The sequence below is a fragment of the Cyanistes caeruleus genome, chromosome 5 (assembly GCF_971803275.1).
Source record: "Cyanistes caeruleus chromosome 5, bCyaCae1.hap1.1, whole genome shotgun sequence".
NCBI classification, from domain to species: domain Eukaryota; kingdom Metazoa; phylum Chordata; class Aves; order Passeriformes; family Paridae; genus Cyanistes; species Cyanistes caeruleus.
This window is the reverse complement of record NC_141705.1, coordinates 10,054,440-10,068,548: the sequence shown is the minus strand read 5'-3', so window position 1 is coordinate 10,068,548 and position 14,109 is coordinate 10,054,440.

Here is a 14,109-nt window from a genome sequence, read left to right as displayed (position 1 = left end):
TACAGTTAATATTGGCCACAAAATAAACAGCCAGTCACAGCTCCCATTGGGAGGTGGATGAATAAACCTTTTCACCAGTGTTTTGTCACTGAAGCTCTATTTCTTTCTGGTTTTGACAAAATTGGGTATTTTCACTGCTGGTTCTTGCCACCACGCAGAACCCACACAAGCCAGCATACAGTGTGGTGTTTGCTTTATTCATGTGGTAGCAGGAGCATGAAGAGCTTCAGAACAATGTGCACAAGGACAGTGAAAACAGAACCATGACTGATTCATGCCAAAGAGCAACAGCAGCTTCCTCTGCAGAAAGACCTGTTTCAAGGGATTCCAGCCAAAACCCTGAGCATTGGCTCTTTCTGGCTTGGCCCCCGTTTGCCTAACGGCTTGTGTGAAGAGCACCCCTTCTGTTCAGCTGGCAGAAGCCTCTAGAAAGGGAAAAATAATGAGCAAAAGGCCCCTCTTGTATCTGCTTTTCTCTGTCCCTGTTAATACAAGTGTCAGACATGTCCTCAGAGGAACAATCATCTCCTCTGAGCTCACCCATTTCCTCTGAGCTCACCTGGCTGTGAAAAGAGGAGGAAGTTTATCTCCAGAAATGCATGAATAACAGTTGATCTTTCCAGCTTCACTTTGGGTAACATACCAGCATCTCTGCTATTGTCTGCTTTGCATTGCAGGCCACTTCAAAGTCCCCAGATTATTTTAGTGATCTAAGGACATTGTTCTGCACGTAGTGAGTTACTTTGTAGAGAGACAGCTCCTTCCTGTGAAGTAGCAGAAAACTGTAGCTTAAAGTTTATTCTCAAGAGTAATCTACACATAGATAATGCATGTGGGAAGGAAGCCAGTTTTTATTGAGAGCACAAACCTAACAAGGTGGCATCACTGAACTGCATTCAGCTTCCTTTTGGTAACAAATTGTTGAGACAGCAAAGGAAAAAATAACTTCTCATCTATTCAGGAAAAGAAGGATGCAAAATTACATTGAGGTCAGCCCTCCAATTCCAGTTCAGGCTGCTCTACAAATGGAAATACCAGATTTGTATTTACAGTTTTACAGTTTGCAGGTCCAAAGAAGCACAATCAAGCTGTCAAGTCAAGTCTGCTTAGTCGAGCAGAATGTGATGCCTGCATGTGAGCTATCAGAAATCTGTATAGTCAGATCAAAAGATGTATATCAATGCTTGGTATTTAAAAAATATACATATCCAAACCCCAATAAACTGCAAGAAGATAAATTTGGGGGCAAGAGTCAAAACGATAACAATTAACAGCTATACTATCATGGAATTGTAGTTCCTAAAAAGGGCTAACAGAAAACATTGTTCCTAGGCATTAAAAAAAAAAAAAAAAAAAAAAGGTACCTTTTATTTTATGGTAAAGTCAGAAATTCAAAGTAGAAGAAGATTTAAAGTCTAAAAGTCAAAGCTATCCAATACAAAATATTGATAAGGGAGTTTATGCTGTCATGGAACAGATAGTTCATATTTACACTTTTGAGTACTTTTGAAGAAAGTTTTAGGTGACCAAACACTCGGGTAAAATTTACCCACTACCAAGTCTAATTCTTAAACACCTTGATCATGTGCCAGCCTAGTACCAGATCCAGGACTAAACTCCCTGTTAATATTATGAGTTTGGCAAGGGAAGGTGTCAAAGAGAGCACAGATTATTTTCACTTTCAATTCAGCAGTTTCCCTGCTGTCATTTGCTGCTCTTAGTCACTTTAGAGTTGATTTCAACTCCTATCAATTTGAAGCTTCAAAATAGCCTTAAGACAATTTGAAAAGCAATTAAAAAAAAAACCACAACCAAAAAAACCCTTCAAAGATGCACTCATGCACTAAGAATGTCTGAACTTGACCAATGGCTCTGCAACAAAAATATCAGGTTTTTCTGTAGCTCAGAAATGAAAGCTACTGGCACACAGAACCATCCATGCAGCTCCTCACCACACACACCCCTGAAAGAGCAGTGCACTGGAAAATCAGGAATTCCCTGAGACACACTAATTTGCTTGGTATAATTTTTCTTTGTTTCTTTTATCTTTCCTTCTGGGGCCCATAGGACTTTTTGTTCTCAAAGCTGAGGGGAGGGATGGGATCTGGTGGGCAAGCAGCTCTCTGGCCTTGTGGTTTGTTCTCATTGCCCACAGGGTGGCCTTTTGCTTGGTCTGTTGTTAAATATTATTATTAAAATACCTTTTGAATTGAGAATTATTAATGTTCCTGTGTAATTTTGTACAGATTTCATTCTTGTATTGTCTGATTACCTTACAAGACACGAGATAGTTAAGCCCTTACCTGAATTTTACATATAGGAAGCTGACAAATAATACAAAAATTTACTGCTGTGTTGGAAGCCCAGTTTACAAAGATCACAAAGGTTGTAACCCTTCCTAGAGGAGATGTATTGATTGTATTTTCTCATTAAGACCATTAAAGATGTTTTTATAATTTAATTTTCATCAGTATGCATAGATTAGACAGTCTGTTTTACAGAACAAATTCACAAGAAGATTTTTTTTGGATCAGTATATGTTTCTTCTTATCCACTGTCCTCATCCCTAACAGAGCCAAATTTAGGCATAAGCTCACCCTCCTCACAGAGAACAGTGCATTATGAAACATATTATACACAGACTACTTCCAGAAACACAATTTTTACAATCAGCTTCATCATAAAAATAATATTTAATTATTTTATTCAAGAAATCTAAAATGCAAAACTTTTTTTGTTAGTTATGTAGAAAGGGAACAGACTTTGTACATGCTTTGCAAGTAGGATTGCAATAAACAAAGCAAAAATTGCCAAGCCTTGCTAGAGGCCAGAACAATAGGGAGGGATTGTAGGCTTTCACTATTCCTTATGAAATAAGAACAGGTTACCAATATTTTAGGTCTTACAAGAGTGATTTCAGTTTCTGTCTATACAGAAGAGAGAAGCCTGGAGAAAGCATCCTTAAATACAAATAACCAAGCCAAAATATTTGCATTTCCCTTCCTAGACTTAGGTACTTGAACTTCCATATTCAGATCAGCCAGAAGATTAAAGAGCAGTAAATTTCAAATATGAAATCTTAGAGAGGCTCATAATTCAGACAACTGAAACTGAGAGCTCTAAATCCAGTTTCAGCACCTGAGTATAGAGGACAGTATAACTGTCCATTGTAACAGATGCCTTGAAGTCTATCACGCTCAAAAATGGTTTCCTTTCATACTCATGCTAAAAGCAGCATTTCACACCTTTGGCTGGGTTGCTTGTAGCTCACAGAAGGTCCATTTTCTGGTCTGGTTCTTTGAGTTAAGGCACATAAAAATATCCCATTACCTGGGGCCCTCAAAAAGTTACAGGTCATTTCAAAACGGTTTAAACCTGCTTTTTGGGAATCATTTAAAACCTCTCATGTTTAAACTCTCAAGAGTGTTTACCTACATTCACTAGTCATGTTAGAAAATTTTCTTTTGGAACTTTTATGCTGTTGGTTTCTCCCTTCTTGCTACCAGCACTTTGTAAAGACTCACCTTGAGCCTCAGAAATGCTGAACCCAAGCACTGTGACACCAGTAGTCCTGCACTCAACCTTTTCCTGATGCTGAATTTTGCACACACAGTGCTTTGGCACTGACTTTTGTTTTGTAAAGTGGAAATAAATTTCAAGTCACCATGTTTTATGAAAACCATATGGCTTAACTCACAGTTCTTCAGCTTGGCAAGATTTTCTTGTGGAAGCAAATATGTTATGAATAGCTGAATTCCCTCTGCATTTAAATATGTTCTTGGAAACGGCCTTGACTGATACAGAAAAGAAGTTATATTTGATTTAGTGATGATCATATGATTTAATTCCATATATTATAGAAATGAAATTAGAAATAAATAGCACAAAGAAACAAGAACTAAATGGAGATTAACACAGTCCAAAAGAGAGATGTCAAATAAGTAGATTAAACTGTAGCATTTGGTGGAATCGCTCCAATGATTCTAGAAAATCTGTTAAGTTTAATGCTGTCTCAGGACTAGTTTTTGAGACTTCTTATGAATTATGTGGTACAAGATACCTTTTACAATCTTTCATTAAGTAAAAAACAAGATGGAGGAAAAACAGGAGAATACCATTTTTGGAGATAATAAAAATATAATTTCAGGTAAGATACACCTTCTATTGACAGTGGAATAAATCAGGATACTAAAACCTCTGAATATATCAGCTTCGGACTGGCAGGAGAGAAAAAAATCTCAGGGCTCATTAAATTTTCCATTTGCTAATCTCTAATGTTACCAGAACTTATGGGGAAGAGGGACAATTTCAGGATCTAGAAAGAGCTGGGCCTGGATTGGTGCTGCTCAAAGAGAAGGTGCTCACGGTGTTTTTGAAGTGAGTGATTTGTGTCCATCGCCTGTCCTGGGTGCAGAGCTCCTGTGAGGACACAGCTGGCTCTGCACTGCCCTGCACTGGAGATGCTTTTCCCCCACTCCCAGATCCAGCCCTGGCTCCACCAGAAGGGAAATCATGTCCAGATGCACCAAATTTGCAACAAAAAAAAAACTCACTTAGAGCTCTATACTGCTAACACAGACACATCCATAGAATGCTATTCCCTGCTCATGCACACACACAAAACACAGAGTTAGTGTGAAACAAATACAGGGGTGATTAATTTTTCAATTCCCATTAACCCATTACCAGGGTCTAATACTTTAACATTCTTTTATTTTATTGTTTTTAACCACAGCAAAACGTGTTCCTAGTGGAACTGGTCAAGTAAGACTTGTTGCATCAGACTGCAGATGTACAGAGTCATATTTCTGTCTTGAAATATAGCCTGGTGGAGTGGGAGTAACTCCAGTGACATCCATGGAGTAACACCAGTTATACATCATTTGAAACAAGATTAAATATCAGCAACCACACACCAGCAAACCTATCACTCTCCAAAACCCGTTCCAAGAAAGCAGAATCAGCTCCTCTTCATCTATTGCCTTCTACATGAATTGCAGTACACATGACTGGGACCACATACATTTTGAGTAGTATTTGGAGTAGACTGATATGCCAGTCAGAAATCTACTTGTCTTTGCCTTGTCTTCACATTTTGTTAGCTGAAGATCTCCTTGCTCCTTCCTTATCTTTTCCAGCTAAACCTGAGCTTGATAAGTGATTGTCATGCATGGTTGAAGCCATGATTACAGGTGGTGGGAAGCTGGGACAAGATTGGAGGGTTGTTTAATAAAATATCCTCAGGAAACCCAAAATGTTATGGCATTACTCACCTGATACCCAGTGCAATATGAAGAAGACACATCATGGGCATCACTTTTATGAAATTCGGGCTTATTTAATGATATTTTGCCTCACTCAGATCCTGGAGTCATCTTTACCAAAGGAGAAAAGACAAACCCTCACCTTGATGGGTAAGAATATGATTGAAATGTTAGTGAGACAGATCAGTTTTCTTTAGGAAAAAAAAAAAAAAAACCAGGTAAAAATTTCAATACAATTCACATAAAAACTATTAATATGGTATGTCTATTGACCCAAGTTTCCATTTTTCTCAGCTCTAAGTATATTTGGTAGCCATTCATTTTTTACTGAAATTGCTATTTTCCTTCTTAACTGACTACTTTGAAATCCCTTAAAATTTGTGTCATGACACCAGACTCTGTCTATTTCAGGTGATACAAGCACTTGTACCTTGTTGTACCTCTGAGAATGATTTTCTCTACTTCAGACCTGAAAGGGGATTCATGTGCCTGAGCACTGCTGGATTTTTTTCCAACAATATCAGTTGGTCTAATAAAAACTATGACCTCTCCTTGTCTTGTTTATATCCTTTGATCTTACAACACTAAAAGCCCTACGACTTCAATAAAAATTAGTCCAGAAGGCCCTGAGCATGGGAACAGTAATAATAAACAGTCTGAAGAGAACATTGTCCCTCTATTTTATAAGGCCACAATTCATCAGTTGGTTTTTTTGGTTTCTTTTTTTCAAATATAGGTGATTCAGCCAGTTTTAAATTCATACCAGCCTTCCCTACACAGAACCTGGATATGACAGTGGCACAGCCACAGCAAAGGGGAGCCATCAGCTGCATCGTAGGGATTTGCTGCTCAGTCTCATCGTGGGGATGTCTCTGCTGACAGGTTCTTCTGCCCTGTTTTATCACTTTCAAGTCCTTAATTCAAATAGATGAAATCTGTGTCACTTCAGTTTATGATGTATCTTACTTTTCGCTTTTTTGCCTGTTTCATGTGTCCAATTTTTCAAGCTTCTGCACTGTTTATTTGAAATAAAATAGGATTCTTATTTCACCCTGGGAAGCAACCTGTGTTCCACACTTTACTGCTGGGGTTTTTAGATAGCCTTGGATAGTGACATTGCTTGCTATCGTCACTTCATCTCAGATGTCTGCTCATTACATCCTTTGTCTTAAATCAGTTTCAGGATTATTGCATTGATGTATTATTTTGGAATTGCTCTACTAAAGAGGCTCTGGCTGTGTTCATCTTGTCCCACCCTCAGAGGACTTTGATGATCTTTAATAAATCCTTAAAAAATCTCTAATTAACCCCCAAGATTTATTTTCTTTATAAGCTCTTGTCCCATCTGTACAGGTTCTCTCATACAAACCTGGCTGGTTTTTTATGATACACTTCCATTGTAGGCACTTCCTCCACAAGAGCAAAACCTCATGGAATTAATCAGTATTTTATTATTTCACACTCCTGCTTCAAGCTCCTTCAAAACCTCCACTAAGTTTATCGCATAAATTTTCAAGTTTTTCATCATATCTATTTTCCACATCATTCTAAAACATTAAATTAAAAATATATCCCTTAAAGCAAAGGAAAAGATACACACATCAGCAGCAGTATGCTGATATGTATTATTGTATATGATTGCAAATCTGCAGTATATAGCTAAGATCTAGGAATTATGAAAATTTGTTATCTTCATTTATTATTTGATATGAAAATTTGTTGGAAAAATTTCCATGCTCTTGGTTATGCATTTATCCCTTTTTGGCAGTATAGGATCTTGGAGAGGTAGTTCTAAAAAATACAGTTTTTTCTTTGAATTTAAGGAATTAGAGTGAAGCATTTGTTTTATTAGTTTGATTCATCCTTTGCTTATCTTTAATTTCCTATTGCTTCTGATGAACCAGCACAGTTTTAATTAATTTTCTTTACTGATTTTCACTCAAATGCTGCCATAGTGTCTATCAAAAACAATAACATTTGAAATTCTTTATCAGAACCTTATAGCAGCCTCTTGGGAAAGAGGCAAACCCTCTAAGATTCCTCTAAGGTAATCAGAGTAAGAAAAGACATTCTAAAAGTTATCATGAAAGCTTTGAAAATAAAAGTAACTGAGACACAGCTCAGTTGCCTCTTGGAAGGAGAGATTCTTGTCAAGGAGGGAAATTGAGGTCACTAATTGACAACACATGAAAGATTTTCAGAAGAGACAACAAATCTGTCCCTGAAAAAGTGGTCCAGATCATTGAAGGACAAGAGAGTCCATTTTTCACCATTTCCTCTTATTCTGACTGCCTCTACAAGAATTATTTTCAGGAACTTAAAAACTGAAATAGTAATATTCCAGCAACATGATGAAAAAAGCATATGAAAATAGTGACCCAATCTGAAGACTTCTCTATAGAGAAATCATAACATTAGAGGTGCCAAGATGAGTTCTGGAGACAAACAGTGCCCCCAGCTCTCAGGAATTGTAGAAAGTGGATCCCAGTGGATGGGGGGATGTGATCACAGGTTCCTTCAGGAGGGAAGAGCAGGAGCTGGCCCATGCAGGTGTTTTGTTGCCCACAGGCTGTTTACATTACAAATTCAAGTGTAAAAACGGCCCAGGCAAGCACTCTTGTGCTACCTTTAATCCAGCCAAGTTGGGCGGCAACAGTAGAGAGGATATTGGATATTGCAGGCACAGAGAGCAGCCCAGGCTGCCTGGGCAGATCCCCAGAGACCCCCACAGGCTGCTGCAGTGTAGGAAGTAGGGAACAGATACCTGAAATCAGAAGCTGTTTGTAGTTTGTGATACCAGTCCTGTGTTTCCCTCCAGGAATGGGAATGATAGAAAGCAAACTTTAATAGAGCTGAGGATATATAGCCAGCATTGAACGGTAATGGTGGAGGTAAAACACAAAGAAACATGCAGGGTAGGACAGGAGGCAGAGTTGCTTTTAAATTGAATAGGTAGGGTCTTCAAAAGATAAAACTGAGAATTAAATTAACAACTCTCCTGAAAAGGAGTTTTAATTCAGTGAAGACTTTGTTTATGTGCTACAATAACTACATTGAGAAAATACCTCGCTTCTTCCCTGGCAGTAAGTGCTTCTGTCCCTTTCTGTCTCTTAGAGGCTGACAGCTGCATCAATCCTTCCCTCACTAGCAATCCCATTTGCTCCACAAGAAGTGACCTCTGCTTCTCTCAAATTGTCTCATTCGTTCAAGAGCACAGTTTAAACTCTTAGCAAATCCCCTCAAACTCTATTGGATTTTTCATTTTCCTGGGGAAAGCACAGGCCTGGGCCTAAGAAGGTCCCTCTTCTTCAAAGCATGGCACCGAATATTAGATTGTTTCTCCCTATAATCCCTAATTCTTTTATCTTCTCTGACCACAGCCAGGACTGGTTAACTCCTAGGAAACAGATTCTAGAACAATAGTGTCTTTGTGCATATACATGGAGATGGAAATGTTCAGGCTTATGGAGGTACAAACATGTCATGGCAGCACCAAATCTAAATTACAAATATTGGTAAAATTTTTTTGCAATTTTAAATTAATTATATTATTAATATATTAATATAGTAATTTTATTAATTATTTGAATATATTAATTTTATTAATTATTTAATTTATATGGCTTCATATAAATGTCCTAGAAGAAAGACTAAAGGACACATGACACCCAAGCCTTGGGTAACCCAACATCAATGTTCAGTCCCCTCTGTTATATAACACAAAAAAAAAAACCTGTTAGTTTGGGTTTTTTTCCTTTGTCATCTGCTGATGTTCTGCATGGCTCAGAGCAAAGGACTTCTTTAAAGTCGTTATTACTCTAATTGGGAATTCTGAACAAGATAGTGCCTCCTTTAACACTTCATACCTGGCTTCTGCAGACCCCACAATAAGTTTGCTGCCTGTGCTGCCAAGAGGCAAAGCTTATTTGGGGTCATTACAGCAACCTCAGCAGACCCCAGTGGGGCACTGTTTTGGGGCTTTGTGCTCTGGTTTTTACTGGGATTTGAACTTAGCAGGAGTGTCCTGCAGAGAAGATTTTGTGTCTTGTAGGAGCTGAGAACCTTGTGGGAATCATCCTGCCCTTGCCCCCTCACACAGGTACAAAGGGGCACACAGGGCTTTGCCCTCTTCCTGTACTAACAAGCCAATTGTGTTTCCATGGAAAACCTGCTGATATTGGCTTGCACACAGCTGGTTTCTATGTCTGAAATGTGTGTTTGGCTGGCACAATGCTGAGTGATTTTACCTACCATCCTGAATTGCAAGGCCTGTGAAGCCTCCAAGCATGTGCTTCCAGTATTGAAATTTGAAGTGGGGGTACAGGCATTCCAAAGAACTAATTTGGAAAGTTTGGCATCCTCCTGCACTCTTTCCTGTTCTGTTTCCTCTCTGGAAAATGCTGGAAATCCTCAAGGTCCATCCTTGTCTGCCAGCATATCCTGGCTCACTTTAAGCACTGGATGTGCCACCTGTGCAGATTTTAGCTGTGAACACATTTGAAGCTTACACGGGTTTTAAGAATGATAGCATTTTCATAAATGAAAAAGAACATTTTTGGGAAATATTCATACTTTCATGTGCTTTCTGAAAGCATCACTTAGGTTTGCAAGATCCAAGAAATTAAGATCACAGTTCTTGATTGTGGTAGCACTAAGGCAGTCTCCAAATAAGATTTGAGTCCATTCAAAAAGTAAGAAAACCACAGCAGTATTCCAGGTATGGAAGGAATGGTGCTAAAAACACCTCCAAAATGGGATGCAGCCGTTTTCCTGGTGTCAGACCCAGGGTTAATTTGATTTGTTCAATGACAGATGTGCTTTATGACTTACTGTGTAGTACCTGTGATATTGTGACTCTTTCTGATTGACGCTCAGTATTGGGTGGATTTGTGTGGCAGAAGTTCACCAGACCCTTTTCAGTGACCTGCATGCATGAAGTCTACCTCAGAAGAATGGCATATACTCTCAAGGAAACATTTCATCCTCTACATTCTCTCACACCTTTTGCTCAAAATACAGTCTAATCATACTGAAAGTACAAGATGTGAAATGATCAAAGATTGTTTGAGTGTGTCTGGTAATAAAGGGAGCAACTCTTCAACACAAAGATGGTACTATCTCCTTTTAGTGATGGCACTATCTCCTTGCTCTGTTTTCATGGACCTGCATGTTTGATAATAAACCAGATCTGTTGATGGAGACAAAAACCTTTCATAGAAGCAGAGAAATACAAAGTCTGAATGGTGCTGTTAGGATCCATAACAAGTAAGAATGCAAAGTAAGTTTGTTTAGCTTGACATTTTTTCACAGTATACAAAAAACTTAGGCTTTTCTTGGAGAACACAGCATCACTCAGAATTTCATAGAGCATTTTGGTTTTGATGTGGCTGGGAGGAAGAGGTAATCAGTTTCTCAGAAACTAAGAAGGCAAAACCCATGCTAAGTGTACTCTTTATAGTACAATACAGTAACACTGGAAAATTGCCAAAAGCACTTTTTAACATCAAGAAGGATTAGAAACATGTCTACCAAACAGCTACAGCAGAAATCCCCTCTACACAAATAATCTAAAGAATTTTCTGTCTTAAGGAAGAAACGTACTTCTTTAAGGAAGCTTGACATGTAAACACTACTGAGATATATTATAGATCCTCAATCTATAAAAATGCAAGGAAGAGATGGGTGATGCAGGCAGAGTTTTTTTACTCAGACTGAATTTCCCAGTGTCAAACACTGCTTTATTATCCATGACACCAAGACAGAAGCATGATGTGGTTGCTGTCTTCTGTCACTCTTCTTGCCAGTCACTGCAGCCATTAAAATGCCAGAAAGAAAGAAGCTGCAGAAATAATGCACCTATTGAACGGAGTCTACATTATTTTTAACTATCCCATCAAGAATTGCACTTGTTTTGTTCATTTCTGAGGATGTTTGTTTCTGATATTTATGGCTGAACATCTGTTTTATAACCTCTAGAGAAAGTTGTGCAGAATAAATTCACTGTAATTAAATACAGAGCAGTGCTGAACTACTCTACTCCCCAGTTCAGAACACTGCTGTTATCTCAGGGCTTGAAATGTTTCTCTTCATGGCTAATTGATCATGATCCATGTGAAAGCTTCTCCTCTCCAAATAGGAAATATCACTAAGGGAAATATCACTTTGCCTTCCTTAAAGTCTGTGTCTTTATCTTAAAAGTTGTCTGTTCTCAGCTGGACAGTGGTTTTGATGGAGTTAAAGGTGGGCTGGAACCAGGATTAAAACACAGCCCAGACTCCCCTGTCAACCCAGAAGGCTGATGTCAGACATCACCCAACCTGCCAAAAAACCCAGGGATGAAGGAGCCAAACTTCCCTAACCAAATTTGAGAGGAAAAATATCCACTCAAGGAAGAATTTGGCATACGCAACCCTCAGCAAGAGACATATACACACATGCCCACCGTGCTGCATTTGCTTTTCCGTGGCTTCCCAGTTTGGAAAACCGATTAACACCTTCATTTACCGGTGAGCAGCCCCATTAGAAGTGCCCTGGTGAAAAGGCATCTCTCAGCCTGACATGTTATTACTTTCCAAGACACATTCCTGCTTGTATATGATGCTTTTTCATGGTCTCCCCCTGTACCTGTCCCCCTCAGCTCCTGACTCCCAGCAGTCAGCTTGTCAAAGCTGGCAGGCTTCACTTTTTTCCATTATTCTAAAAAGCAACAGGGACAACCTCTTTAAGATTTCTTTGGTCCTTTCTCTCTCAAGACTGGATCCTGCTCCTCATCCCTGTGCCCCACATCTTCCCATGGGCTCTGCTTTCCTCAGTGATCAGAATTATCTGGCAATGTCACAGTGCTGATCACAGCTGATCACAGCAGCCAGGCACGAGGTTGCCAGGAGGTAATAACTTCAAAAGACACAGAGAAAAAAAAAAAAAAAAAAAGAAAATAAAGCAGCTAGGATTCTAGAAATAACTGAGCATCCTGTTTTTCATAAAATTTTAATGGGCATGAAGGTCATACACTGAGCTCATGATTCCACTTGTGCCTGGAAGAAAAAACTGAAAATACTATGATTGTATCTTCACTTATTCTTTCTTTCTTGTCAGTTACAGTAACTGCATTCTCTGCATGGTAGATTGGTATTTTTTATCATTTTTGAAATTAGTACTATTATTTTATACTGAGTAGATTTTTTTCCTGAACAATGTTTTAAAAAGCAACTGTGCAAGAACTGAAAGTCAAAAGTTAGAAAGGAAAGCAAACACAAAGTTGGCAGGTTTTGGAAGTAGAAGCCTGCAATGTCACACCAGCTCAGCATTCTCCTCAGAATTCATAGCAGTGACCATCCTAAAACATATTTACAGTTTTGGGGCCCCAAGCCTGAAACAAGAGATCTCTGATTCTTCCTAGGTGAATTTCCCATGAAATACAACACCCTAGGGTGTGTTGTCCTGCCAGAAGCAAGATAAACTCTGTGTGTCTGAACATACTGTTCAAAATTTCATATGGTGAAAAATTAAGAATTTTGAATATAGCCTGACATTTTCTCTGTCACCACTGTCAAAGACAGAGGACAAAACACACTACTTTGCTGCCTAAGGGGACCTCTCATTTGGAAGTTAATAACTATTTGAGTAAAACTGATTACACTAACACGCATACTGGAAAGATAAACAAGAGGCTTGCAAACAAAACAATTTTATTTTCTTTTCAAATTGAATCCTGGAAGTGTTTCCCCACTAAAAATTGTTGCTTACAGAGTTTCTCCAAGAGCTGCCTGGGTACTGGGTGTGTGATGGCTCCTTCATATTCAGCATTACTGCAGGGAGGAGAATTAATTGGGGAAATTAATGCGCAGTGCTCAAGGCCGAAGTGATCAGATAAATTTCTACTGCTTCAAAGCAAGCTGAGACCTGCTCAGAAGTTCATTGTGCCTGTACAGTGACACTTTTTATCAGTGTTTCCTTACTCTAATGAAACTTCTTCCTGGGTGACCCTCAGAACTGAGAGGCTAATTCACTTTCTTTTAAGTCTGTAACCTGCAGAGGCTATGATCAGCCTTTCTGTGAAGACTAACAATGGGGAAAAAAAGCTGGAGACAGCTCCAAATGGATGGTTGACATCTTAATAGTGACTTTCTTCATAACATCTTCCCATTATGTCTTTACTTGCCAAATCAGGCACAAAATTAACAAGTGCTGAGAACACAGGACAGAACTGCTGCTATATTACATTTTGTTTGTGTTGCTTTATCTTGTCCCTTTCCTTGTGAAAAATAATTTGAAGTTTTTTCATTATCTTAATTCCAATTTAGTCCTTTCTTCATTTATTCTTCAAAAATTCTAAATTCATATTATACACTTTTTTATACACTTTCCTCCACAACATTACTTCCCTCCTTTCTTTCCACTGTTCTTTTTCTTTTGTAGTCCTATCTAGCATGGATTCCCAAGGCACAGTTTGAGAGATGTTTTGGTGGATGCACATTGGAATAAGTGCCATAGAAAGCAGGATTCAAAGTGAAGTGGGGGAAAAAAAAAGGAAAAAATACCTCAAACATAGCAAAAACAAGCAACTTGAAAAGCAGAGGTTTAGCTACCCATTCTTTATCCTGGCAAATGCCCTTGTTCATCTCTCTTCCAAAGAAAGAAGTACAGAAGAGTGGAGAAAAGTGCAGGAGGTACCTCAGTCACCACTAGAAGTTAAATTCCCAGCCAGCCTGAATTTTTAAATGTGCTTACACATCTGCAGGAGCTTTGCTCTGTGGGTATAAACAGCCTTTTTCAGCTGGTGCTGTACAAAGTTTGCAAGATCACAAGAGGCAGGCCAAAAAGAGATTGACATGGCACTTAAATG